This window comes from Lepisosteus platostomus, unplaced genomic scaffold (assembly GCF_059453375.1).
Source record: "Lepisosteus platostomus isolate fLepPlt1 unplaced genomic scaffold, fLepPlt1.hap1 Scaffold_79_H1, whole genome shotgun sequence".
NCBI lineage: Eukaryota > Metazoa > Chordata > Actinopteri > Semionotiformes > Lepisosteidae > Lepisosteus > Lepisosteus platostomus.
This window is the reverse complement of record NW_028291691.1, coordinates 12,025-35,957: the sequence shown is the minus strand read 5'-3', so window position 1 is coordinate 35,957 and position 23,933 is coordinate 12,025. Positions and strand designations below refer to the sequence as shown.

Here is a 23,933-nt window from a genome sequence, read left to right as displayed (position 1 = left end):
TTAATTCATGAGTAATGTATTTACTTCCGAGTTTAGAGTAACAATGGGTAATAACACTGATTAGCGATTTGGTAACCGAACGATATATATTGACATATATTCTCTGTTGTGTATCTCTTTGTGTTTGCATCTCTTCGAGATTATATATCTTGTATATTGATAACCCTCACAGTAAGGTCTGCCGCTCGTATCCAGGCAGACTAGTATATGTTTGGTGCACAATTTATATTAATAAATGTATCTCGTGTATTGAACCCGTGTGTGTGCGTTGTTAGTTGTTCTGGCGATTGATTTTCTAAAAGCCCCAACGAACAACCTCGTGATTACTGCTACAATTAATAAGTGTCTCAGTAAACCCATCAAACCACTACATTTAATGGCGTCCCTGGGTGGGCGAGTTTAGAATGAAATGAGACTCAATCGCACAGAATAACTGATGTTGCTGTGAGTTCAAGTTCAGCACAGCACCGTGGCTTTTATACGCGAATACCGGGTGTGCTGATAACTGCGTAAAGAAATCCCCCTGTTTTCTAGCGTTTAGTGTAACGTGTGCTGATTGGAAATCCATCTGCTCGGGTGTTTAGATTCCATACTGTATTTTGGTAAAAGGAAAAAAAGTAATACTCTTAAAGTTTCTCTGACGTAATGACAATGGCTGCTAAAATGTCTGAAGTGGAGTCGCTTATAAGTACTATTTCTAGCGACGACAATCCTGGTTACTGGAGCGGTATCGAAAAGTTGAACTTTGATGATATTGAGAAGCTGCAAGTAGATTTAGTAGCTAAGGTAGCGAACCAGCTTAACACAGGAGGGTCTGTGAACGCAGTTCAGGTCCTATCTAGTTTCGCCTTAAATCTAGCTAAACAGCTGGAACTGTCTTTGTCCGAGCTGACAAAGTTTCAAACGCTTCAGGGAAAGCTAGAAAGATATAAGGCGGAGCGAGTTGAGTTGTTGGATATAATCAGAGAAAAGAGAGTGAAAAGTGAGGAAAGTGAAGACAGACTCAGGGAAGTTTTAGGTAAATTAGATGACCTGTCTGCTAGAGAAACTGCGGCTGAGGTAGCTAGGAGAGACCTAGAAGCGAGCTTGAAAGAAAAAGAAAAAGAAATTGAGAGTTTAAATGAGCTCAGCCAGGAAAGGCAAAAGGAGTTAGATGCTGCTGTACTGGAAGCAAAACAGGCTAGATCCCACTTACATGCCAGCCCACCTAGCAGCCCGGAGCACTCACCCAGGAGGTTTCTCCCGGCCAGGGTCTGTGGTCGGATCGGCATGGGGGAGATCGCCGAGTCCTGCGCGAGACGCAAGGGCGATTCAATTCAGGCATAGACCCCCTGCTCCTGATCACGGCCGTCTCCCTGCCCACGGAGAAACTGTAAAAATTAACCTCCACTCCCTGAGGCAGTTAGCCAAAGATGTAGAAAGGTTTGACCCGACAGTGTCAGGGAATAATGTGGAGACCTACATTGATGAGCTGAGATATACTTTGCAGTTTATGCCCGAAGCGTCCGAACAGGAAAAGGCTATGTTAGTAAGGAAAACTACCAGCCGAGCGGTCCACGAGTGGATGTCTAGACAAGGACCTGAGGTCTGTAATAGCTTTGAGGAGCTGTGTCAGGCAATGATCGGAGAATTTTCGGCTTTTATAGATCCCATATCTGCCGTGGCCACAGCGCACCATATTAAGCACGAAAAAGCTGAAGCCCCTCGCGACTATTACCCCTATTATATAATATTTTACTATTATATAACTTGTAAAATATTACCCCCGGTCCATTCTCTTCCAAAAGTGAGAAACACCTGTTTTCTACATTTTGTCTGTTTTAAAACCATATCTCTTTAAACCAAACCAAGAGTTTGTCTTTTGCACTGATATTCTGATTCATTTCAATTTCAAAGAAAAAAAAAACATTATCTTCCAAAGCATCATAAAATTGTCCATTCTTCCAGACTCTACTTCTCTCTTGTAGTAGTACAGCAGACCTTTCCAGGTGAGCAGATCACAGAGTCCGAAATATGCTTCCTCCATCAAGCAAAGTACCTGAACATGACTCGGTCTTCATAAAAGCGCCCCTGTAATAAAGAAATTAAATCCAAAATCAAGAGGGCAGTTGCCTACTGAAGTTCAAGAAGTCATCAATTTTAACCTAGCAACACATTAAAGGCTGCATCTATACAAGTACGATTCTAGAAATGCTCACCAGATTACGTTTTAAGAAAGAACTGCGCCTCAGGTTCCGCCGAGATCTTAACTCGGATGGCAGGATTCAGAGTCCGGAGTGCGGACTGATGGCGCACGGAGGGTCCACATACTGTGGATCCTTCAGTTTTCTTCCACGTGTTTAAACCGCCAGCGTGTGGCTCTCCTGTCCCCGTGACCTCATTGCTCTGCTCTCGCCTCTGTGCAGCCGAGCCCGACTCATGGTAAAGTGGAAAAAAATATGCCCTCAACGTGGGATTTACTCTGGATCGAGGATAGATGTCACCTTTTTATCGTTGAACAGGATGTATGTGATGTGGCGACTAGGTTCAATTTTGTATCCTTTTAAAAGATTAAGGACTGGGGTGAGCGGGATTTATCACCCTTTCAGCTAAGAACCCGACGTGAGCACCGTTTAAGCTGCATAGACTCGGTCGTTTAACTCTTCTCCATTAGCAGGGTTAAGGTTAAAGAAAAATAACATTGCTGACTTCTTTTTTTTTTGCCAGCCGCGAGCGCTGATTAGCGAGGTTTGTATTTCATGTTTTGCAAGTTGCATCCATTTTAAGAAAAACAAGTCGTTCAAGACAGGAAATGAATACTTGCATTTAATTAAGTCTAGGCATATGCGGTTGTCCATAATGACCAGTTCTGTTCGAGAACACAGCACAAAAAAAGGCACCGCTGGGATTCGGACCCAGGATTTCTTGTTTACTAGACAGGCGCTTTAACCAACTAAGCCACGGCGCCCCGGGAGTACTGTTTTTTTGCAGCCACTTGGACACACCACTCAGACACATCTGCATTCGGTGTGTGCTCCGCCTGCTCGCTGAGCAAGTTGCCACCTTTACATACAATAGCAACATCGACACCAAGAGAAAGGATGACAAATGGCTTTTATCTGGAACTTTTCATGTCCAAGGAGCTCAATGTGCTTTCTGTGTACAACAGGGCCACTGAACTCCACACTGGCCACTGAACCACAGCAGTGGCTTGCTGGCTTGACATCTCCCAAGGAAAATGTTGAAATCGCATGTGGAACAGGAAAAGGACCCTCGAGTACGAGGGAAAAAAAAGAAAAAGATCATCTGGAGCGTGCCAACCCGTGTCTGGACAGCCCAGTTTCATTGACGAGGTGGCCGAGTGGTTAAGGCGATGGACTGCTAATCCATTGTGCTCTGCACGCATGGGTTCGAATCCCATCCTCGGCGCTCTCTATGTCTGACATGTGTGCCTGTTAGATGTTGGCCCTCCTTCTGTTTGCTCCAGTACTAGAGCTGTACATTTTCTAGCGGTGGCTGAACATGGTATAGTAGGCTAACGTCGGTATCGAGCAGTGGCAGTAACAGTATTTACGTGCCGCTGCTGCCAAGTGGCTCTGGGTTGAGACCGCATTTTCACTTACTTGCAGCACAAACGGAGAAAGCGATTTTTGACAGTCTCTCGAGAGACTGCGCTAGGTGTTTAGGGATAGACTTTGTCAGTTCCCCCTGGGATGATGGCCTCTCAAATAGTTTGTGATTCCTCTAGACGTTTATACAGTAGAAGCCTGCTTCGTGGCTTAAATCCAAGCTAAGGAAACGAGTTAGAGGTCTGATGCAGAACTGCACTGTATGTGTGAGGAAAGCTGCCCCCTTCTGTTCCATGTCGACCGAACAGAGGACTGTAAAGGATACGACCAAGAAACTTTAGGATGCTGGTTGGAATCCAGCTCCAAAGAAGCCCCTTTGGGTGTTATGTCATGAAAAAGTAAGAACAGAGAATCTCCCTTTGATCAAAAGCGCAACAGAACTGTTTTCCGTGGAGCAGGTTTCAGACCCGTAGACCTGTTTTATTTGTATGGCGTTCGTAAGCGCGCAAAACAAGGACAATTCCTGCGTCTAACACGAATGTAAATGCTTTTGAAAGTGCAGTGTGGTGCAGCTTGTAAAATCCTTGTCCACATTTGTGGTTTGTTGATGTTTTTTTTCTGTCTGCCAAAGTTGCATTTTGACATCCGGACGGTGAGACTTTATCATTTGAACGTGAAGCCAGCCTTAAACCCTCTGAGGCGTGTCTGTCTGCCGGCATGTATCTTGTGAAAGGTATTTTTTTTGTAACGGAGAGCGACTTTAAAAAGGTTTCCGCAGACACCTCGCACTCCGGAGGAGGAATGCGGCGGCGGCGAGCTCGCTGTAGTTGTGGCCGAGTAGTTAAGGCGATGGACTTGAAATCCATTGAGGACTCCCCGCTCAGGTTCGAATCCTGCTGACTACGGCGTCTGCTGCACGTCGCCTTGTGCCTGTGTGGCAAAGGCGAAGTGCCGCTTCTCCTTTCCTGGTACTATAAAAATGCTACATCGCTTGGTCCTGCTTCCATGGAAAGCAGTTCTTCAGGTAATTCTACTCTCTTACCAAAGCTGTTAGGTTCCTTTCCGTGGTGAGATGGGTTGTCATGCAACGCTTCCACATAGTGCCGACAGACAAGTGTGTTGCGGGAGAAGAGAAAAGTGTTAGAAGATTTAAGAGTTTCTTAGGTGGAGCCAAAATCAAGTGTCACAAATGCAAGTGGGAAGATTTCCAATGTTTAATATGGTCAAAATAAGCGGAAGTTATCTGCTGGTCCGGCACAGTTTGCCATGCTTTTGTCATATACTGTAAAGTGGTGTCGAACTGGGTGTCGAACTGGAGCCGCACCATTTGCATATGTGAGGCTCCAGTTATACATCGAGTGTCACATTAAATGACAAAAATGAAGAGAGTTGTAGCAGCTGGAGAGGTTTTCTTACAACTCTTGAGCTGACACAGTTTTGGAAAATGTTTCCTTCACGCTGCACTGTACAACATAGGCAGCCTAGAGTCTCCAAAACAAAACAGAATGGACAGATAGGAGAAAATTCCCACTCGTCCTGAAGTTTCCAAAATCCAGCACTGAGCGTAAACAAAGTGTCTAAGTAGCGTGGTAATGCTAACCCTAACCCTAGCTGGAGTTTGAGCAATCCAGCACTGAGCGTAAAAAGATGAGTCAAAGTTACGTCTAATCGGATTAGTTTCCTTAGAGCTGGTTCAGAGTTTGCTCAAGAGTTTACCTTTCACAGATGCGCAAAGAAGAATGTTGGGGGTGCACGCTTCAAGGCGCCTTACAGCTGTAGGGAGTGATTCGAGACGATTCGTGGCGTGTGCTCGTTCCCATGTACCGTACGCCCCGGGGTGCAGTGCTAGGATGACGTACAATACCACTTGGGCACGTAACGGCGTTATGTGCAGGGTTTTCGTTTGTTCGTTTTGTTTTGCTCTGCTTTGCTTTGTTTTGCTTTCCATCGCGTTGGTAAGAGCGTAAATAAAAATGCGATTCCTGCGTCTACCACTAATGTAAGAGCTATTTCAAGTGCGACGTGGTGCGGCTTTTCAAATGCTTGTGGGCATTTCTCTGTTGTTGATTCTTTTTTTGTGTGTAACAAAGTGGCATTTTCATGTCCGGACGGGGAGACTTTATCATTCCGACATGAAGCCAGCCTTAAACCCTCTGAGGCGTGTCTGTCTGCCGGCACGTATTTTGTCAAAGGTATTATTTTTTTTTAACGGAGAGCGACTTTGAAAAGGTTTCCGCAGCCACGTCGCACTCCGTGTTAGATTAAAGGAGGAATGCGGCGATGGTGAACTCGCTGTAGTCGTGGCCGAGTGGTTAAGGCGATGGACTTGAAATCCGTTGGGGACTCCCCATGCAGGTTCAAATCTTGCCGACTACGGCGTCTGCCGCACGTCTCCTTGTGCCTGCGCGGCAAAGGTGAAGTGCCGCTTCTCCTTCCCTGGTACTATAAAAACACTAAATAGCTTGGCCCCGCTGCCATGGAAATGAGTTCTTCAGATAACCACACATCTTGCGTTCGCACCTCTGGTGTTCTACTTATGCCTTTGAAAACCTAATGAATAAAACTGAAAGAACCGACACAATATGTAGGTGCTCGTAAAGCATGCATTAAAGAACTGTTAACAGCAAGGGTTTCAGTGGGTTAACTGAGGAGGAGGCGTGATCGCTAATTGTTGACTTTTTATTTGGTGTTAGAAACACTCTTACTGTGCATGACGTGCAACAAATTTAGCCACAGAAATTGCATCACGCTTTCATGTATGCTATTGCAGACACCAACGTTGCCTAGATAGAAAACCGAAATAGCCGTGGGTTTGCTTGCTGGTCTGAAGGATCTCTCTTCGAATCTCTATCATTTGTCAATGGAAGTAAAAGGTGCTGCAATCTGATACGTTCAGAATCAAACCCGCAGCTGTTGTTCGACTTTATTTCTTGACTAATTACAACTGAGTGTCGCATGAGCAGTTACGTAAACTTGTCTGATATATTTGAACACAAATGCCGTTCTTCAATTAAAACTAACAGTACATTGTCAGGGACATTCAGTTCTATACAAACAAGAGACAGACAAGAGAACATTTAGTATATAATAGACAGAAAGAGGTTCGAATCCTGCAGACTACGTTGTCCACCTCCTGTCGTTGTGTTTCGGCGCAAGCAAAGAAGCGCGCCTGTTCGGTGTTCCTGGTGGTTTTAAAATGCCAAATTGCTTGTACCCGCTCCCTTGCAAATAAGTTCTTCAGCGTCCGCGAATGGCATTTTACAGCTGGAAGCAGATGTCGACGCTTTTTGCACAGAGCACCAAAAAAGCGTCTTTTTTGAAGGCCCGGGTTCTGAGCATTGGTGGTTCAGTGGTAGAATTCTCGCCTGCCACGCGGGAGGCTCGGCTTTGATTCCCCGCCAATGCAGTGGCTTTTGCAGCTAGCTGCTCCATCACTTGCATCCCCTTGCAACTCGCAACTGAAAACCCACTGAAGCTAAGCAGGTGTGAGCCAGGTCAGTACCCGGATGAGGGTGAGCTACAGGGAAAAACAAAGCTTCCAGCTGGAAGCGGTGTTAATGGTGCCGGCGGTGGGGCGCTCACCCTGAGGTCTGTGCGGGTCCCAATGCCCCAGCATAGTGACGGAGACACTGTGTTGTAAAAGGGCGCTGTCTTTTGGATGAGATGTAAAACCGAGGTCACATCGCTCTGTGGTCATTAAAAATGACCACCAAAACCTTTGACAAAAGCTCTTGGTAATTGATCGTCTTCAATAATGCTTCTCCTTTAGGTACATTTTAAATCAGCTGAAAAATTCTGTGAAATGGGGGGCACTTCAGGCCAGTGTAGGATTTGGGTTACAAGAACCATGAAACTGCATGAGAAAGCCCGTACACTGAATTACACGGCTTTCTATTCAAAGGAGGGCAAAAGAAATTCCCTGAGTTCGATTTTTTGCAGCACAGAGAGAACCACTGTCGTGAGGCCGGTTAGCTGAGTTGGTTAGAGCATGGTGCTAATAACGCCAAAGTCACGGGTTGGTGCCCCTTACTGGCCAGGTCCTTTTCTCCTCTCTTACCAAAGCTGTTAGGTTCCTTTCCGTGGTGAGAGGGGTTGTCATGCAACGCTGCCACATAGTGCCGACAGACAATTAAATGACAAAAATGAAGAGAGTTAAAGCAGCTGGAGAGGTTCTCTTACAACTTTTGAGCTGACACAGTTTTGGAAAATAATTCCTTCACGCTGCAGTGTACCATATAGGCAGCCAAGAGTCTCCAAAACAAAACAGAATTGACAGTCATATAATGTCCATTAACCCCGGTTTTAAACGCAGCATCATGTCTGCCATCATAAGAATATGAGTCCAATATTTTAGAATATAGTCAGAATGACTTCTAACCTTAGCTGTGGTGTCTTTAATCCCTATTGCTCAATGCATGGTGTACGTACTGCATACATGTGTCTTGAGAATGAGGAATGGGCCCCTGAGACAGTCATTTGCCTGTTTCACAAATGATCGTATTTTACTAGAGATTCTGTTTGGGATTCAGATGTGCATTCGGACAGCAATCCCTTTCAAGAAATGATATGTTCTGGATGAGGTCAAAGGTGCTAGAACACTGTATTTAGGATGTGTTTGCAGTGATTGTGTGTCTCCTGCTTCAACGCAGTGATATATAGATGTGCTCCTGTAATTTATTGGTACATGCCCAGGGCAGTAAGTAGTCTGAGGATTTATTTCCAGACGGCATAGAGCAGTGAAGCACTTCTACTTAAATTATTACATTATACACAATTTGAGTTCATTTTAAAAAGTAAAAGGTAATGAAAGGAATGCATTTTCATAAGAAAGATAATACCGATATGCATGTGATAATCTTCCTTATATCATGTAGTGCGTCATTTGGACACTTTGTGGGCTTGAAATACAAAGAAAATCATGTTCTATGGTACAAGATAAATACAAAACTTAATCATTTATTTTAATTAGATTTGTTTATAAAGCATAAGCAATCATTTATTACATTAATATATGTGAAAATGACATTTTAGCACCATAATATTACATACAGGTCTCTAGCTTCAACACAGTGATATATATATATATGCTCAGTGATTTATTGGTACATGCCCAGGGCAATAATCAGAATTAGTATTTATTTCCATACGGGCTACAGGTAATGTTGTGAAATACTTCAACACACTGGATCGCAGATTTAGACCCCCTGCACTCTTACTCCTTAAAAACCAAAGAAATGAAGATATGTAGCAATCACATTGTAACAGGGGTGACAGTGACTTAATGCTTATACTACTGGACTTCTGGTACCTTTAGGGTACGGTGTTCCCTGAAGGGCTCTCAAACCCCGCATTTCAGATGCCTAGCTGTATTGCTGATGTGTTGCACCTCAGAATCACTTTTAAACCTTACCTCTGGTATCTTTAATCCCTGTTGCTCAACGCATGGTGAAAGTATTGCATAAATGTGTCTGAAAATGAGCAATGGGCACCTGAGAGACTCATTTGCCTGTTTCACAAATGATCATATTTGACTAGAGATTCTGTTTGGGATTCAGTTGTGCATTCTGACAGCAATCTCTTTCAAAAAATGATTTTACCTTATCGCGGCTTTGCCCTTCTTGCCTTTTTGGACAATATCTCCATCTTGTGGTCGTTGTTGGTAATGTCTAGACAATATCTCCATCTTGTGGTCGTTGTTGGTAATGTTTTCTTATGCCCTTTTTTTATTTCAATTCTCTATTAGATGATTCTAGAATCTCTACAATAGAGTTGAAAACATCAGTTTTATAGCAGACAATATGACATTATTTATAGTCCAATTAGAAATTTATTACCCTGTTTTTAACATAATAACAAATTAAAACTAAGTTTGGAACACCAGGGAACATAAAAAATGATTTTTAGGAAAACCATGAGGTTCTCTGTGTCCGATGCCTGCAAGGGGAGAAAGCTAGAATCCTTTGATTTTTCCAAATTTGAAAATAAACATCATATAACAACAGCTTTCATTCCTAGGAGTGAAAAACAACCATTTTTGAAGACATATTAGTTTCTAAAACACTACAATAAAGTTAAAAACATCCATTTTATATTACATTATTTTTTGTGAAATAATTAAATTGGCTTATTTCTCTCGCATTAAATTGGCTACAAATGCAAGAATTCAACCAGATATTCTTGTAAAATGTATAATGTTGCATTGCAGTTAGTTAATGTAGTTAGTCCATAGTCAGCAATCTAAACTTTATTGTTAAGCTTTAATGATTGATGTTGTACCAGTAACCTTTAGAAATACTATAGTACTTCACAAATGCTTTGTGTGTTTGGAAACCTTTTGAGTAAAAGCCTTATAAAAATAGGTTTCGTTTTTACAGGACATCACAAAGAAATAGGATGGTATAATTCTTATAATTGCTTAGTGATTGTATTTGGAAGATTATGCACTAAACAGACTTCAGGAATGCCAGTGGATCATTGTGCTATTTGGAATTATTCCAAAAATCAAGTGACCTCTTTGCTGTAGTATTTTTAGTATTATTTATTTAGTATTAATAAAGAATAGATTTATTAAAGTCGTGCGATGTGCAAGCGGGATATGTAAAATAATTTAAAATAAAGTTTTTTATTATTGTTATAGAGAAACATGATCAGATTTTCCCTGGTTCAGAAAAAAAACGATTAAAATCTGTAATCTTTCCACTTGTATGTCATCAGACATTAACGAGTACAACCCCCCTCTCTGCCGGAGTGCTGGCTGTGACGAATTAAACCAATTTCACAGGTGTTTTCAAAGTAGGAAGTACAGTGTTAACTAGTAGATGGCCTCCTCAATGAAATCGCTTCAACATGCTAATGCGTTGGTGTAACAGTCCGGGCGTGGCAAGCTTCCAATGTCAACTCGACTCGATTGGAAGACAATGAACGTATTTTAGCCCTAAATGAATTAATAGCAAACATGGTTTACATAAAAGACATTTTTCCAAGAAAGTTTATAATAATACAATCTATAGTTGAAATCTGAGCCTAAATATAAAGAAAAAAGCATTTTCAGAGAGCAATCACGCTGTGTTTATGTAGAAAAAGCGATTAGGTTTATGAGCAATCTAATTACCTATTCGCTTAAAACGCTATATAAAATAAAGTTTATTTAAAGATGAATGATAAGTGTCGCAGTTTTAATAATTTTCGTAGTAGGGCTTGGACAGATTCCAAGTGCATTTTTGCAATTTACGTTGCATTGTCCAATGTGATGTTGTAATACAGTTTAGAATACAGTAAGTCTAAACTGTATCAGCTTTATTTATGGGTTGCAATTTAGAAAAAGTCAAAAACCGCACTCAAAATCCAATTTAGAGCTTTCTGGCAAGAGGAGACACCCAAATTATAATGTAACATGCCACTGTTTGTGCATGAACAAAGTTATACTGCAATTTTCCTTAGATACGCGATTAAAAAAAATAATTTTTTTGAATCCCCGGCCAAACACATTCCATAAGAATCAGCGCTTTTATACAGTATATCGCCTTTAAACACGCGTTTACGATTTAAATCAAAACTCGATTCAAATCAATATAAATGTTTATTTTGTAACGCATAGGTGACTATTCATTGTTATTAAAAAGACGTAAATTCGATCATGTTGTGATATTTAGAAATATAAATTTGTTTTGATGCGAGTGAGGTTTTATTTAATCTCTGACCAAGGGAAATGTTTCATTTTTTCAAAGAAATGTTTGTTAAAAATTAAAGTCATAGTTCCATGAGATTCAACCACAGACCATGTGACATAGGAGTCAGGAACCTAACCCACAGCACCACCAGCGCAGTCACATGCTGAGGGCTGAAAAAGCACTACAGAAACATTATCGACTATAAAATAATGTAATTAGGCACAGAAGAAGTTTACAGCACAGTACAATAATAAATGCTGACCATGACTTTAGAAGCATAAATTACCTTACACTCAATTTAAACACAAGCTGTCTTTAGCCCTCTAAGCTGGTTCATACAGAAATGTAGAGAACCAGGCTCAGAACACACAGCTTCATTAGCGAATACATATGCAGAACAACTAGAGAAGATGTTTTACAGAGGATGGATTTTTAGAAACATCCCATCAGTGACATCACTGAAGTCAACTCCTAGGTAACTGTCGTGTGGATAGTTTCACAAGAATCAGACAAAGGTTTAAGCATCGCTTATTTTAGATAAAACTGCAAAAAAACAACAACAACCCATAATGTACTTCTTTGCGGCTCTGTTTGCCCAAATCATATATTCACAACGTGAAATTAGAAAATAGTATTACGTAACCAAAAACCGCAATATGGAAACAGAACCTGTGTAATTGTTGACAGATGATGTACTCGTAACATTTTTACAAGACGAACTACAACATTTAAAAAATGACTTGTATGTACTTGATATCTCTAATCAATCCACTGCACTGCATTAAAACAAAACAAAAACTAAAACGCCCTGGGCATACCGTTTCGCGCTTCTTATCAGTTGCTCAAAAGCAATTTGACCGTATGAAATGCATAATATAAACCTAGAAACATATACGTGAGGAGTATTTACGTAGTATCGGTGTCAAGACATACCTCTCAAATACTGTAAATCAAGTTAAAAATATCTCAAGACCGATTCTGGTCATAATGAAACCATGTTTCGTGTATGTTTTCTTTAAAGTACCGAGACCAGCCATATACTGTATGTTTATGTTCCAAAATTAATATCGTTTATGGCCTTCACACGCGTTGCATTACGCTCCTATTCTTTTTATGCTCAGGCACTAAGATTTCCCTTCAGTGGTAAAATTCCATATAAATATTCAATACTTAAACGGGCACAGTTAAGACATTAAATATACATATACATATACAAACTGTATACAGTACAGTTTGCATACGGTAATATGTTTATGTTCCTAAATCAATCTCTTTTATGAGCATGTGAAAGGCATGGTGAATCGATTCTCAAAAATTACTGTACTTTGCATGATTGGAAAAAAATGCATGATTGCGAAATGCTGTGGTGTTACTTTTACAAAGAAGGTCAGTGAAAAAAATAATGTGGACCAGGGCAATACTTTGAGTTTACAGCTTGTCCAAGGTCATTTATTATTAATACTATTAGTAATATCTTCATTAAAGACTTTGATGGCTACAGCTCAAACATGAGAAGTTGAGCTTTATTAGCTCCACCTTGCGGAAATTCCGGATACTATTATTTTGCTAGCGGTATTTACCGGTAACTCGCGGTATTTACCGGTAACTCGCGGTAGACTGCGTACAGCGTACCGGAAAATAATGCAGTATCGCCCGCACATTTTGAATGGCTGCATCTGTAGCAATCATATTGTAGCAGACACTCATTTGCCTGTTTCACAAATGATCATATTTTACTAGAGATTCTGTTTGGGATACGGATGTGCATTCTGACACCAATCTCTTACAAAAAATGATTTTACCTTATCGCGGCTTTGCCCTTCTTGCCTCTTTGGACAATATCTCCATCTTGTGGTCGTTGTTGGTAATGTCTAGACAATATCTCCATCTTGTGGTCGTTGTTGGTAATGTCTTCTTATAGATAGATACTTTATTGATCCCGTGAGGGAAATTGCAGTGCAACAGCAGCTTAACACACACAACACAGCCACAGTGTAACGAATTATATAATAATAGTACAATACTGTATATATACTGTATATATATATATGAAACAGAAATAGAAACAGAAACAGGAATCGCTTACTCACCTGGAGAATCTCTGTAGGAATATATAGCATTTATCAATGGAAATAAAAGCTGCTTTAATACAGTGCATGTTCAAACTCAAACCCTCAGCTGCTGTTCTTGTTTGTTTTGGGACAAATTGCAACTGAGCATCGCATGAGCCGTTACGTACCCTTATCTGTTAGGGAATTTCAAGGGAGGAGTTAGGTCAGAATGGGTAGGCTGCAAAACAACAAGTAAAGATTTATTCCAAGATGAAACGTTGTGGCGGTTTTCTTATCTTTTCAGCATGGACTAAACTTTTACGTGTTCCTTATATGCTATATATGTATATATTAGCACCAATGTCGTTCTTAAAAACTAACATGAAATTGTCAGGGACATTCAGCTATATACAAAGACGAGACAGACAAAGTAATAATTCTGTATTAACGTGGCCTACATATTGACGCAATGATCGAACTAACTGACATGTTCTGATTCACATCCCCTGCAGTTCATGCCAATTAGAACAATAGCAATGCTGAGTCCTCCCCACCCTACTGAGCACAAATTCAGCTGCTCTCCAGTTCTGTTCTGCATGTTTTTTCATTGCAATTGAGCTCGGAGCCGGAGATGATCTTCATACAGTTCTGTGTTAACTAGCCCGCACTTGCGTGCTAATTTACGGGTTGTGGCAGATGCTTTTCTATAGTTCATATACATGACGGCAACCTGTTACCGAGGAACCTGAGAGGTTTAAAAGCCTCACGAGCCAGGCAGGACTCGAACCTACAATCTTCTGATCCGAAGTCAGACGCGTTATCCATTACGCCACTGGCCCATAGAACATGCGCTTGCACTCCACCACAGAGAGCTCTACACTGCTACTAGTAGTACACCTCCCCATCTAAATTTTCACAGCAAGAAACTTGTGTTTCCTACTATTTTTATCAGGTTTAAAATATCATCTCCTTAAAACAGAAAAAGTGTTGATGTGTCGTGCTGAAATTCCGATTGATTTTGAATTCAAAGAAAAAACGTTTTCTTCCAAAACACCGTGAAATTGTCACATCTTGCAGACAATAGGTGTATTCCATGTTGAAAAGAGAAAAAAGAAAACAATGGAGCCTTTTACAGGTGTGAGGCTTCTTCAGGTGTGAGAAGACCTCACGGCCGAAACGTTGTGTTTCCTTTCTTCTCTTTTCAGCATGCAATAAACCTATTACTTGTTCCTTTGCAGCCGAGGCATGCTGACATAGCTACCCAGCTGAACATCTTGCAGACTCTACAGTACTTCTCTCCTGTAGAAGTAAAGCAGGGCTTGCTGGGTGAGCTTTTGCTCCGGTAAATTAGGTCACGTGTCATGTTAAATCACTTCTTCTAAACACAACATTTGCTGGTGCTAGCTTTCCCCATGAAAAGAGACATTTCCCTTACAGTACATGACATATCGTTTTTATTCTATCAATAAGTATAGAAATTAAACAAAAGAAAAAATGGTGTCGCCAAAGAATGCACAGCTCTGTCGCCTTGGGGAGGTGTCAAGGGCATTGAGCTCCTTGGACATGAAAAGTGCCCGATAAATGCCATTTCTCATCATTTCTCTTGGCGTCAGTTCTGCTATTAAATGGGACGGAGGCAACGGGCTCAGAGAGCAGGTTAAGTGCACACCGAACGCAGATGTGTCCAAGTGTCTGTAAAAGCGCGGTGCTCCGCTGGCGCTGTTCCCTAGTGGCTTAAAGTGCCCGCCTAGTAAGCAGGCGATCCTGGGTCTGAATACCAGCGGTGCCTCTCTCCGTGTCTTGTTGTGCCGAATGTATCATTTCAGACAAACATGTACAGCTTGGTTCAGTTTAATGCAAGAATTCATTTCCTTTCTGGAATAACTTGTTTTTGAAGAAATCCATACAGCTTGTGAAAGATGAAATCCATTTCTTGGTTGTCAGTGGAAAAAGATTGCCGGCTGCAAGAAGCGCAAGTGATTGTTTTCTTTGACCATAAACCTGCAAATGTAGGGAGCACAAGCGGCCGTCAGTCTCTGTGGCGCAATCGGTTAGCGCGTTCGGCTGTTAACCGAAAGGTTGGTGGTTCAAGCCCACCCAGGGACGCATGTCTCCGTTTTTCCAATGTAAACATCATCACCGCTAAAGAAGATGGCGCAGAAGGCTCCACAGTCGAAACGTTGTGCTTCTTTTCTTCTCTTTTCAGCATGGAGTAAACCTTTGCTTGATCGTTTGCAGCCTACGCATGCTGACACAGCTACCTTTCTCTTAACGCGCCTCAATCATTATTCACCAAAACCATCAGCAGAATGTGTCGCCTTTGTGGTGATGTCACTCCTCTGCTTCACAAATGTCCTTAGTGACGGACCATTTCTTTCTGCCATTTTTCCGGAGCGGTTATTGATTGCTCCATCATTTCCCTCATACTTTCCATCCCTAGATTGAAAAAAAAAAACAGAAACAGGCTGACAGGACGACAATCAAATTGCAAAAACTCATCAAAGCACTCGATAGAGTATTTGAATCCACAAGTAGCTACGAGCAACTTTGTCCTGGCTTGCATGAAAGTCGGAAAATGTCAAAAAGAAAAAGATGGTGGCTTTTTCATATCTGTTCTTTTATTTTTAGTTCGTTGGCTCTTCTGTCCATTGTCCTCCTGCCTGGCTCTTGACCTGTGACTGTCTGAACGCACACATTAGACTTTCAGGCGGGGGATTTGTCCTGAGCCTCTGTGGAAGACCCACCCACCCCCATAAATAACTGCTCTAGAAACACATGAATGCAAAACTAAACCACAGCTTAAAGATGAGCTCCAACTCAGTGCCATACTAATGTAAACGAAGTAATACTAAGACATGTTCTTATGGATTTGTCTTACCTTGAGATATGTAATTGGATTTCAGGATTAACTTCCTCATTCAATGTACTGGTGATTCTTTGCCTGGTCAGTACCTGGGTGGGAGACCTCCAGCGAACAATTAAGCTTACTGCTGGAAGTGGTGTTAAGAGACTCTTAGGATCTTCCAGAGGTGTCTGTCCAATAGCACTAGTTGCCTTAGAGCTGGCTCAAACATTGCTCAAGAGTCTACCTTTCACAGATGCGCAAAGATGAATGATGGGGGTGCACGCTTCAAGGAGCCTTCCAACTGTAGGGACCGATTAGAGACGATCCGTAGCATGTGTCCGTTTCCATATACGCCCCGTGTCTCAACGGTAGGACAGAGAAAAATACTGCCTCGACACGTAACAGCGTTATATTAAACCGCAGGACTTGAGGGCTGTTTTGTTTGAATGTTCAAGGCATTGGTAAGAGCGTAGGTCAAGGGCCATTGGTGCATCTCCTGTAACTGGAGTAAAAATGCTATTCAAACTGCAGTGACTAAAATCGTCGTCCACATGTCTCCGTTGTTGATTGCTTTCAGTCTAAGAACGTTCTGTTTTCATGTCCGAACGGGGAGACTTTATCATTCCAACTTGAAGCCACCCTTAAGTCCTCTGAGGTGTGTGTGTGTGTGTCTGCTTGCACGTATGGCGTAAAAGGTTTCTTAAACGGAGAGCGAACTTGAAAAAAGTTGCCTCCGCTGCCGCCGCCGCCTCGCACTCCCTGTTCGATTGTAGCAAGAAGGCAGCGGCCGCGGCGCTCGCTGTAGTCGTGGCCGAGTGGGGTTAAGGTGACGGACTTGAAATCCGTTGGGGTCTCCCCGCGCAGGTTCAAATCCTGCCGACTACGGCGTCCTTTGCATTTGGTTGCGTGCGTGCGTGTAAAAGGACCAGCGCCGTTTCGTTTTCGCTGGGACCTTTAACACTCTAAATCGCCTGGACCCGCAGCCTGTGAAATCGATTCTTCAGCACCCACGATGGACGCTTTGCCGCTGGACACAGATAACGATGCTTTTCTGCAACGAGCTTTCCAGCTGAATTTTCTCGGCAGCTCCGTACTGAACCTGTTCTCCATTGCAACATAGCGGAGGCTCGTCACGTCTATAGCAAGGCTGTGTAGGACCGCATACGCCACAGTGACTTGTACACAGACCACATGAAAGGCAAGCAAAATACACTTTTAAAATTCCAAAGACTCACAAGGTCAGAGAAACAGCGATGACCTGAACAGATCTGTTACAGAAGTCTAGGTTGACCTTTTTAGAGCTGTAATTGCATTTTTGTTTAATAGAAGATCAAATCTACTCGCATGTACCAGCACCTTACAGTTTATTGATGTTAATTCTGTTTAAGTAATAAGATTGCTAACGATGTTGGACTTTAGCCGGTGTTTTTTAGAACAAATTGCTTACACTTCTGTAAGGAATACGCAGTACGTGCCTTTGTCAGTCATTGCTCACCATACCTGTAACTTTCTTATCTAACTCACTTCCTCAAATGGTGAAGGTCCACAAACATAAATGAAAAAAAAACCCTTGTTGTAGATGAGGTGCACAAAAAAGCAGCCCCTGATAGTGTATAACACATTTATACTATTGCAGAGACACATGTAACATATATATACTGTATATATGAAACAGAAATAGAAACAGAAACAGGAATCGCTTACTCACCTGGAGAATCTCTGTAGGAATATCTAGCATTTATCAATGGAAATAAAAGCTGCTTTAATACAGTGCATGTTCAAACTCAAACCCTCAGCTGCTGTTCTTGTTTGTTTTGGGACAAATTGCAACTGAGCATCGCATGAGCCGTTACGTACCCTTATCTGTTAGGGAATTTCAAGGGAGGAGTTAGGTCAGAATGGGTAGGCTGCAAAACAACAAGTAAAGATTTATTCCAAGATGAAACGTTGTGGCGGTTTTCTTATCTTTTCAGCATGGACTAAACTTTTACGTGTTCCTTATATGCTATATATGTATATATTAGCACCAATGTCGTTCTTAAAAACTAACATGAAATTGTCAGGGACATTCAGCTATATACAAAGACGAGACAGACAAAGTAATAATTCTATATTAACGTGGCCTACATATTGACGCAATGATCGAACTAACTGACGTGTTCTGATTCAGATCCCCTGCAGTTCATGCCAATTAGAACAATAGCAATGCTGAGTCCTCCCCACCCTACTGAGCACAAATTCAGCTGCTCTCCAGTTCTGTTCTGCATGTTTTTTCATTGCAATTGAGCTCGGAGCTGGAGATGATCTCCATACAGTTCTGTGTTCACCAGCCCGCACTTGCGTGCTAATTTACGGGTTGTGGCAAATGCTTTTCTATAGTTCATATACATGACGGCAACCTGTTACCTAGGAACCTGAGAGGTTTAAAAGCCTCACGAGCCAGGCAGGACTCGAACCTCCAATCTTCTGATCCGAAGTCAGACGCATTATCCATTACGCCACTGGCCCATAGAACATGCGCTTGCACTCCACCACAGAGAGCTCTACACTGCTACTAGTAGTACACTTCCCCATCTAAATTTTCACAGCAAGAAACTTGTGTTTCCTACTATTTTTGTCAGGTTTAAAATATCATCTCCTTAAAACAGAAAAAGTGTTGATGTGTTGTGCTGAAATTCCGATTGATTTTGAATTCAAAGAAAAAAGGTTTTCTTCCAAAACACCATGAAATTGTCACATCTTGCAGACAATAGGTGTATTCCATGTTGAAAAGAGAAGAAAGAAAACCATGGAGCCTTTTACAGGTGTGAGGCTTCTTCAGGTGTGAGAAGACCTCACAGTCGAAACGCTGTGTTTCCGTTCTTCTCTTTTCAGCATGCAATAAACCTAGTACTTGTTCCTTTGCAGCCGAGGCATGCTGACGTAGCTACCCAGCTGAACATCTTGCAGACTCTACAGTACTTCTCTCCTGTAGAAGTAAAGCAGGGCTTGCTGGGTGAGCTTTTGCTCCGGTAAATTAGGTCACGTGTCATGTTAAATCACTTCTTCTAAACACAACATTTGCTGGTGCTAGCTTTCCCCATGAAAAGAGACATTTCCCTTACAGTACATGACATATCGTTTTTATTCTATCAATAAGTATAGAAATTAAACAAAAGAAAAAATGGTGTCGCCAAAGAATGCACAGCTCTGTCGCCTTGGGGAGGTGTCAAGGGCATTGAGCTCCTTGGACATGAAAAGTGCCCGATAAATGCCATTTCTCATCATTTCTCTTGGCGTCAGTTCTGCTATTAAATGGGACGGAGGCAACGGGCTCAGAGAGCAGGTTAAGTGCACACCGAACGCAGATGTGTCCAAGTGTCTGTAAAAGCGCGGTGCTCCGCTGGCGCTGTTCCCTAGTGGCTTAAAGTGCCCGCCTAGTAAGCAGGCGATCCTGGGTCTGAATACCAGCGGTGCCTCTCTCCGTGTCTTGTTGTGCCGAATGTATCATTTCAGACAAACATGTACAGCTTGGTTCAGTTTAATGCAAGAATTCATTTCCTTTCTGGAATAACTTGTTTTTGAAGAAATCCATACAGCTTGTGAAAGATGAAATCCATTTCTTGGTTGTCAGTGGAAAAAGATTGCCGGCTGCAAGAAGCGCAAGTGATTGTTTTCTTTGACCATAAACCTGCAAATGTAGGGTGCACAAAAGACTGTCAGACTCTGTGGTGCTGAAAAGTTGGTGGTTCAAGCCCCTCCAGTATGCGTGTCTCAGTTTTTCCAATGTAAACATCATCACCATCGCTAAAGAAGATGGCGCAGAAGGCTCCACAGTCGAAACGTTGTGCTTCTTTTCTTCTCTTTTCAGCATGGAGTAAACCTTTGCTTTATCCTTTGCAGCCTAAGCATGCTGACGCAGCTACCTTTCTCTTAACACGCCTCAATCATTATTCACCAAAACGATCAGCAGAATAAGTCGCCTTTGTGGTGATGTCACTCCTCTGCTTCACAAATGTCCTTAGTGACGGACCATTTCTTTCTGCCATTTTTCCGGAGCGGTTATTGATTGCTCCATCATTTCCCTCATACTTTCCATCCCTAGATTGAAAAAAAAAAAACAGAAACAGGCTGACAGGACGACAATCAAATTGCAAAAACTCATCAAAGCACTCGATAGAGTATTTGAATCCACAAGTAGCTACGAGCAACTTTGTCCTGGCTTGCATGAAAGTCGGAAAATGTCAAAAAGAAAAAGATGGTGGCTTTTTCATATCTGTTCTTTTATTTTTAGTTCGTTGGCTCATCTGTCCATTGTCCTCCTGCCTGGCTCTTGACCTGTGACTGTTTGAACGCACACAGTAGACTTTCATGCAGGGGATTTGTCCTGAGCCTCTGTGAAGGACCCACCCACCCCCATAAATAACTGCTCTAGAAACACATGAATGCAAAACTAAACCACAGCTTAAAGAGGAGCTTGTCATGACCGCCAGGCAGTTAAGACCAACTCTTAAGCAATCTAAACAGCACCAGCAGAGGGTGATTATTAACAAACGCCGCCGCACGAGTTAACCCACCTGCACACACTCCACCGTGGGGTACGCAGTGCTATTTTTACCATCTTTACTTGCTTCCCGCTGGTATTGAGTCTACTCCTTGAGAGCTCTACCTGGCGTTTTTTCCATTACCTCGTTTATTCTGGATATTGGACTCCCCTTCTGCCTTTTCGACTTTGGACCTCGCCTCTCACCTCGGACTGTTTGCCACCAGTGTTCTCCCTGGATTACGACTTACCTTACGCCTCTTGACCACGAAACAAAGCAAAGCAGAGCAAAACAAAATGAACAAACGAAAAGCCTCACGTCCCGCACTTGCGTGTAACGCCGTTACGTGCCCAAGCGGTATTGTACTTCATCTTAGCACTGCACCCCGGGGCGTACGGTATATGGGAACGAGCACACGCCACAAATCGTCTCGAATCACTCCCTACAGCTGTAAGGCACCTTGAAGCGTGCACCCCCAACATTTTTCTTTGCGCATCTGTGAAAGGTAAACTCTTGAGCAAACTCTGAACCAGCTCTAAGGAAACTAATCCGATTAGACGTTACTTTGACTCATCCTTTAAGGGAACCTTGTTAATTGGAGAAATCAATGATTTCGAATGAATTCTGTATGCGTTAAAAGACAGCTATACACAGAAAACATGCAGGACACTTCTCATGATGTTTCCCGAGCCGAAACACAGTGCGTTTTTCCAAGCCCTCTGACAAAGCCCGCCCACTGAAAACTGCAGCAGATCGTGTAAAGACGTTCAACTTTGTAACTACTGCACGCACAGGAAGCAGAATAAATTCCTCTTTTCAAACTGTCAAAGGTTTGCTTTGCGAACACTGCAGGACATCGCACAATCTCTTTTGAATGGGGACAAACGATTTCTTATGGGGCACAGTAAGTACAGACGTTTAAAAAGCTCCACTCATGCCGACGATGCAGCATGAAGAAGCGCAACCTAACGTTTGCATTCCTAGCAAATTCCTTTTATTTTTTGATAAATAAAGACAGTCTTGTTTAACAAACAACACACACAACATTTTACATTGTCAATTCAATTCAAATCAATGTATTTCTATATAGCACCTTTCACAACAAGGTTGTCCCAAGGCACTTAACAATGCAAGTTGTTAAGAGCCTTGTGTCTAATATGCCGCCTAGGTAACGTGCTGTCTCTTTGAGGCAGATGTTTAAATCCTCTGAGTTAAGTGCTGAAGTTATAGTAGTCCTATCAGTATTGTTGCCTCCGATCAACAGATCCTCATTTTTCTCAGAGTTGAGTAACAAAAAGTTTTCACACATCCAAGTATTTCCTTCCTTAATGCATTTAACTAAACTGATAATAGAAGAGTTGTCGTTTGGTGTAAACAAAATGTTTATTTGAGTGTCATCAGCATATGAATGAAAGTTCATATTATTTTTTCATATTATCCTACCTAGCAGCAGCATGTAGAGAGAGAGAGCAATATTGGTCCCAGCACTGATCTTCTGGTACCCCAAATTGAACTGGTGACATTGATGAAGCAGTACAATTATTAGATATTTGAACATAATGAAAACGATGAGTAAAATGTGAAGTAAACCACTGAAGGACGGTTCCAGATAAGCCAACCTCAAACTCAAGCCTGTGTAACAAAACAGAGAGGTCAACCGTGTCAAAGGCAGCTCTAAGATCTAGAAGCAAAGCACAAGCACTGTTGCATTCCCTGCATCAGTAGCTAAGAGAATATCATTTACGACTCTTGTTAATGCAGTTTCAGAAACCAGACTAAAATTTCTCAAGTATATTATTTGAATCCAGATATGATTGACGTTGGGCAACAACTATTCTCCCAAGACTTTTAGATTGAAATGGGACCTTTGAGACAGGCCTGTAGTTGTTAAGAACTTGTTGATCCAAATTTGACTTCTTAAGAGCGGTCTAACAACCGCTACCTTAAATTGATCAGGTACAACGCCTGACGCAAGCGATGCATTCATCATACTAATTATAGGTCCTGCCAGTCCTTCGAGGGAATCTTTGACTAGCTGAGTGGGGATGGGATCTAGCGAACAGGTGGTTGACTTTGTCTTACGTCTGTGTTTATGAGTCCACCATAAGAAGAAATCTGAACAGGAGTGGTGATCATGCGAGGTCACCATGGAGGAAACCACTGCTCTCCCCCCCAAAAAAACCACCACTGCCCCTCTCAAGTTTGCTAAAGACCACATGGATGTTCCACAGCAACTCCTGGAACAATGTTCTGTGGACAGTGACAAAAGTTGAACATGTTGGTAAATGTGCACAACGTTATGTTTGGAGATAACAAAACACTGCATACCAACTCCAAAACCTCATCCCACCTGGGAAGCATAGCGGAGGCTGTACGGCTTGCAATCATCGAGGGACCGATGAATTCCAAGATGTATCAGGAAATTCTACAGCAGAATGTCAGGGTGTCTGCCTGTGATCTAAAACTCGAAAGACGCTGGGTCATGCAGCATGACAAAAACAAAGGAGTACATCAACAACAGAGTGGCTGAAACAATAGAAATTCCGTATTTTGGGATGGCCGAGTAAGAGTCCTGACCCCAATCCCATTGAAGTGCTGTGGCGTGATCTGAAGCAGGCCGTTCAGTGCAAGACATCTCCCAACTGTATGTGAGAGAAAAGCAGAGACGCTCACTGAGTAAGGTGGGGTTGCAGCTTTGCAAATCAAAAGGACATTTGTACGCTCAAAAAGGGACAGTAGCACCCCAGATGGGACTCGAACCCACAATCCCTGGCTTAGGAGGCCAGTGCCTTATCCATTAGGCCACTGGGGCACACTGGGTTGGGTCGATCACGCTGATGAAGAGCCAGTTTTTTTTTTCCTTTGCTTTTTCAAAGGGATCCCCAAAATTAGGAAAGTTAGGCAGCAGAAGGTTTACTGTGACCTGAGAAGGACCGGCATCCAATCACGGTGGTACACACACACACGCTCTCACTCATCTGAGCTACACGGCTACCAAGATGATCTCAGGTGCGCCGAGCTGGTACGGAACATATTGAACTGATCGACGGCGAATTGTCTCTCAGACAGGCTTTTCACCTCTGAGCTCCCTGACTGACAGTAATCAGCTAGGTAGTGAAACAGTCAGCTGCTTCTAAGCCTTAAACAGCTGCATCTCGGCGCTTCCACAGAGAGATGATTTGAAAGCCAAACATCGCCCATTGGGAACACCTTACTATCACTAGTTTAAGAGACTTTTAAGGTCTTGCAGAGGTGCCTGTCTAATAGCATGCGCTTTGCAAGCTATAGGTGTTTAG

At 42.3% G+C, this 23,933-nt stretch overlaps 7 non-coding genes across 7 annotated transcripts; 5 read left to right on the top strand and 2 right to left on the bottom strand.

The window, feature by feature from the left end:
* Window positions 1-3,326: 3,326 nt before the first annotated feature.
* trnas-gcu (transfer RNA serine (anticodon GCU)) lies at window positions 3,327-3,408 on the top strand. The gene has a single exon. It is a non-coding gene; the product is annotated as a tRNA-Ser (tRNA).
* Window positions 3,409-4,371: 963 nt separating this feature from the next.
* On the top strand, window positions 4,372-4,453 carry trnas-uga (transfer RNA serine (anticodon UGA)). The gene has a single exon. It is a non-coding gene; the product is annotated as a tRNA-Ser (tRNA).
* A 1,389-nt stretch (window positions 4,454-5,842) lies between these two features.
* Window positions 5,843-5,924, top strand: trnas-uga (transfer RNA serine (anticodon UGA)). The gene has a single exon. It is a non-coding gene; the product is annotated as a tRNA-Ser (tRNA).
* Window positions 5,925-14,035: 8,111 nt separating this feature from the next.
* On the bottom strand, window positions 14,036-14,108 carry trnar-ucg (transfer RNA arginine (anticodon UCG)). Its single transcript has one exon. It is a non-coding gene; the product is annotated as a tRNA-Arg (tRNA).
* Window positions 14,109-15,301: 1,193 nt separating this feature from the next.
* On the top strand, window positions 15,302-15,375 carry trnan-guu (transfer RNA asparagine (anticodon GUU)). Its single transcript has one exon. It is a non-coding gene; the product is annotated as a tRNA-Asn (tRNA).
* A 1,540-nt stretch (window positions 15,376-16,915) lies between these two features.
* trnas-uga (transfer RNA serine (anticodon UGA)) lies at window positions 16,916-16,999 on the top strand. The gene has a single exon. It is a non-coding gene; the product is annotated as a tRNA-Ser (tRNA).
* Window positions 17,000-23,376: 6,377 nt separating this feature from the next.
* trnar-ccu (transfer RNA arginine (anticodon CCU)) lies at window positions 23,377-23,449 on the bottom strand. The gene has a single exon. It is a non-coding gene; the product is annotated as a tRNA-Arg (tRNA).
* Window positions 23,450-23,933: the final 484 nt, after the last annotated feature.